This window comes from Tachyglossus aculeatus, chromosome 5 (assembly GCF_015852505.1).
Source record: "Tachyglossus aculeatus isolate mTacAcu1 chromosome 5, mTacAcu1.pri, whole genome shotgun sequence".
NCBI classification, from domain to species: Eukaryota; Metazoa; Chordata; class Mammalia; order Monotremata; family Tachyglossidae; genus Tachyglossus; species Tachyglossus aculeatus.
In genome coordinates this window covers 86294642-86299784 of record NC_052070.1, presented here as the reverse complement: position 1 = coordinate 86299784, position 5143 = coordinate 86294642, and the positions used below count along the sequence as shown (strand labels likewise).

General features: G+C 47.0%; 1 non-coding gene across 1 annotated transcript; it reads right to left on the bottom strand.

The window, feature by feature from the left end:
- Positions 1–1473: 1473 nt before the first annotated feature.
- Positions 1474–1611, bottom strand: LOC119929432. Its single transcript, XR_005451554.1, has one exon. It is a non-coding gene; the product is annotated as a small nucleolar RNA SNORA7 (small nucleolar RNA).
- Between the last annotated feature and the right edge of the window lie 3532 nt (positions 1612–5143).

Below are 5143 nucleotides of genomic sequence, written 5' to 3'. Positions count from 1 at the left end.
ATTGCACTCTCCCAAGTGCTTAGTACAGTCCCTTGCACACAGTCAATTCTTGATAAATATGATCACCTAAGGATCAGCAATGTCAAGAAAGAGAGAGGGGCTGTTTGCCACCACTCCAGCATTTTGAACAGTGCTTGGAGACAGTGCTTCTGCCTGGTCAGGGTCATGGAAGAGATTGGGAGAGCAGAGATTACTGAGCTCAACACAGCACTTAGAATGGTGCTTCACATATAGTAAACGCTTAACAGATGCCATCGTTATTATTATTATTACCCTAGCCACTGTCTCTCCCTGGTCATGGCTGTCGCTTCTTCTGCTGTCTCCAATCCTCTTTTTTCTTCCCTATCTTGTCATTCTGTCTCTGTCTAGACTGTCTCTATCTGTCAACCTTCCTTGACTCTCTCTTCTTTGCTGTGCAGGTTCTTTTGGCCCCACCCTGGAAGCTCTATTGCCTGTCCCACTTTGGGCTCCAAAAAACAAGGTCACCTAAATTTAACTGCTCTCAAGACCACTCTTCAAAATCAGGAATCTGATGTGACAGGGCCGTCTGTGTATTTCCAGATTCCAGTGCACTTGGGGAGGCCAAAGTGCCATCCCTGCACTGTGTAGCTAAAACTGCCCAGTTATTTTTTCCCATCATGAGTGTCTGTCTCCCCCTCTAGACTGTAAGCTCTTTGTGAGTGGGGAATGTGTCTGTTCATTGTTACATTGAACTCTCCCAAACGCTCAGTACAGTGATCTTCACACAGTAAATGAATAGTAAATATGATTGATTGACTGACTTCCTTTCCCGCCTTCCAACCCATGTGAGAGCAGACTTAACGACGGATAGAAAATCAATCAATCAATCGTATTTATTGAGTGCTTACTGTGTGCAGAGCACTGTACTAAGCGCTTGGGAAGTACAATGGGATCATTCAGTAAATCAGAATTATTTATTGAGCCCGTACTGTGTATAGAGCATTTGGGAGAGAACAATACAACAGAGTTGGTAGACCCAGACCCACAATGACCTGAATATCTAGAGGATTTGGCCAGTTTCTGCTTCTGCCTGGTTAGGGTCACGGGAGAGATTGGGGAGAGCAGAGATTACTGAGCTCAACACAGCGCTTCGAACAGTGCTTCGCACATAGTAAGCGCTTAACAAATACCATCATTATTATTATAATTGCAAATCCTCATGATAATAATTGTGGTATTTGCTAAGAGCTCACTATGTACCAAGCACTGTACTAAGAGTTTTGGGGTCTTGTCTTATGCTGTCAAGTTGTTTCCGACCCATAGTGACACCACAGACGCATCTCTCCCTGAACGCACCGCTCTCCATCTGCAATCATTCTGGTAATGTATCCATAGAGTTTTCTTGGTAAAAATACAGAAGTAGTTCACCATTGCCTCCTTCCATGCAGGAAACTTGGGTCTCCGCCTTCGACTCTCTCCTGTGCTGCAGGTGTCCAGTACAGGTGTGTTTTGCCTTGTAGCAGATTGCCTTCCACTCGCTAGCCACTGCCCAAGCTAGGAATGGAATGGGTAGGCCTCTGCGTGACTCTCCCTCCCATAGCTGAGACTGGTAGAGTACTGGACACTCTCCAGGTGCGACCCTGAGAGGGTGAAGAGTGTTGGGGTAGTTACGGAATAATCAGGTCTCCACATGGGACTCACAGTCCAAGTAGGAAGAACAGCAGGTTTTGAATCCCCATTTTGCAGATGACTTGCCCAAGGTCACACTGCAGGTGAGTGGCAGAGTCTGGATGAGAACCCAGATCCTTCGCCTTCCACACCTGTGCACTGGGCCATGCTGCCTCTCCAACAATGTTAGCCCATAGTTTCAATCTCTTCCCCCACCAACCCTACTAACAAGGAAGTTCCGTAAGTGTCAAAAGTCCCTTCTCCTTGATTGAAGTGTGACCTCAGTTTGGAGGAGATCCTGGATTAGCTAGGGTTTTGCCCAATCCTCCTCTGTCCTCCTGGCTATGCAGAGAGGTGAACCAAATCATTCCCTCTGTGGAATCATGCAATCACCTAGATTTGTCACGTTGCTTGAAGCGTCGATGAGGGAGGGAGATATATAAGGTTGAGCTACTTCTATTATTACATTTTTCATTCTAAAAATATGTGATGCATTTACCTGAATTTGAAGGCCATCAGTTGTACTAGGGGGTCAGAAGTCTGCCATTCCCAGATGTCAGGCCTCAAGCTGAGAGATGGGAGTGGCAGCCATCTGACAAGGTGGAGGCATGTGTGGCTCTCTGAGGCAGTTGGGCACACCTGCACGGCTGGACCTCTGTGAGGCTGGACACTTGTGTGGCTGGACACCGACAAGGTGGAAGTGTGGGTGGCTCTCTGCAGCACCTGCATAGCTGGACACCTACACAACTGGACACCTGCATGGCTGGATGGGGCCGGGCAGTGCTCTTAACCTAGTGTTGCTGGCTCCTGTCCCTAGCCACTGTACTTAGGAGTGGGCAGGGAATGTTTCTGTTTTTCGTTATATTGTGTTTTCCCAAGCACTTAGTACAGTGCTTTGCTCACAGTAAGCACTCAGTAAATACGACTGGATGATGAATGAAAGGGTTAGAGGGAATGAGACTGAAAGAGATGATGCAGCAGCTTTACTTTAGTCGTCACCCTCTTTGCCTCCCAACTCTCATTCATTCATTCAGTTGTATTTCTTGAGCGCTTACTGTGTGCAGAGCATTGTACTAAGGACTTGGGAGAGTATAAAATAATAAGCAGACACACTCCCTGCCCACAATGCGCTTACATCATCCTACAAGGGACCGTCCCCAGAGGGAAAGGACTACAGTCTTGGTGAAATCTTCAGGCCTCTCTGCTCCTGAGCCTTCGGGCATCTGAATGATTTGTCCAACATGGGTCATGAGGAGACACAGGCCCCAGAGCTTGGTATCTCAGCCTACATATCTGACTTAGCTGGAATTCCAGCTCTCTCCAGCATGGGCCTGGTGTGACCCCGGTGAGAGTCCAGGCAGTACGATGAGCAGGAAGCAGTGGGACTGGCCGTTGGCTTCTCCAGCCTGGGCTGAGCTTTACTCTGGGAGTCGGAAACTCCCCTGCCCATCCGCGGAGCTCAGCCTGGACTGTGGCAAACACAAGGACCACCACTAGACGGGATCATCTTTGCCATCCTCTAATGAGAAACAATTACCCAGTCCAAACGAAAAAAGATTCTCTGTATTTCAAGAAGAAGGCAGAAACAAGTCCTGGACTCTGCCTGTCGGATTGATGAATGTTTTGTGGCCTGAGCCAGCCCACTTAGCTTCTCCTTGTGCTTAAACTAATCCCCCGGACCATGAATCACAGAAGGGGCAAGGACTACAGCCAATGCTGGGGTCCTCTCCCTCCCCTGCCCGCCCCGCTCCCCACCACTCTCCTCTCCTGTTTTCAGGGACTATTGAAAGATGCAAGGGCTATTTAAAGCCACTCATTGAGTGCTGCTTGAAAACCTAGGTGGCCACTAAAGATAATCATTTCTCTTCTATAGGGTTAATCAAAAATTTCCAACAAAATGCTAAAGCTATCCCCCTAAGTCAGCTTGTCTGAACTATGAGAAGCAGCGTGGCTCAGTGGAAAGAGCCCGGGCTTGAGAGTCAGAGGTCATGGGTTCTAATCCCCCTCCTCCCCCTCCCCATCTCCCCCGCCTTACCTCCTTCCCCTCCCCACAGCACCTGTATATATGTTTGTACGTATTTATTACTCTATTTTATTTGTACATATTTATTCTATTTTATTTTGTTAATATGTTCTGTTTTGTTGTCTGTCTCCCCCTTCTAGACTGTGAGCCCACTGTTGGGTAGGGACCTTCTCTAAATGTTGCCAACTTGTACTTCCCAAGCGCTTAGTACAGTGCTCTGCATACAGTAAGGGCTCAATAAATATAATTGAATGAATGAATCCCAGCTCCCCCACATGTCTGCTGTGTGGCCTTGGGCAAGTCACTTAACTTCTTTGAGCCTCAGTTACCTCATCTGTAATATCAGGATGAAGACTGTGAGCTCCACATAGGGCAACCTGATCATCTTGTAACCCCCTAGTGCTTAGAACAGTGCTTTGCACATAGCGCTTAACAAATGCCATTATTATTATTATTATTATTATTATTTATTCTTCCATTCTCTTTCCCTCTAGGGCTATCTTTAAATAGTCCCTGTCTTAAAGAGTCCCTGAAAGAAAGGGACGAGGTGGAAAGAAGTAACCTCAGGGTCAACTGTAGTTCGAAACGCACGGCCAGTGGTTGGCAACATCTCCTTGGACTCACCCCCCTCTTCCCATCCCCCTGCAGAATTTACACCTGCCAATGCCTGCCCTAACTTGGACCAGATTAGGTATCCCTCCTCTTAACCCCAAAATTACCTCCAGGCAGGGGAGGAAGCACCCTTGGGACCACACAACCCGGCTCCTGTTCAAGATAGATGGAAGTCAGAAGGACCTGGGTTCTATAAGCCCATTGTTGGGTAGGGCTTGCCCTTATCTGTTGCCAAATTGTACTTTCCAAACGCTTAGTACAGTGCTCTGCACACAGCGCTCAATAAATGCAATTGAATGAATGAATGATCCCTGCTTTGCCACTTGTCTGCTGTGTGACCTTGACCAAGTCACTTCACTTCCCTATGCCTCAGTTCCCTCATCTGTAAAATGGGGATTAAGATTGTGATCCCCATGTGGGACATGGACTGTATCCAACCTGATTCTATGGGGTTAATCAAAAATTTCCAACAAAACGCTAAAGCTATCCCCTTGTCAGCTTGTCTGAACTATGAGAAGCAGCGTGGCTGTCCCCATTCATTCATTCATTCATTCATTCAGTCAGTCATATTTATTGAGCGCTTACTGTGTGCAGAGCACTGCACTAAGCACTTGGGAAGTACAAGCTGGCAACATATAGAGACAATCCCTACCCAACAGCGGGCTCACAGTCTAGAAGAGCTGAGGACAGTTCCTGGCACATAGTAAGTGCTTAACAAATACTATAATTTTTTTTTAAAAAAGGACCAACTGGTCTGGCTGAGTTTCCAACATTTGGTTCTTTTAACTTTGTCAGTGGGAACCACTAGTGCTTGGGATGCGGCTCTTGAGTTAAAGGCTGGTTAAGAATTGAGAAGTCTCTCTTCTGTTTCTATAAAGT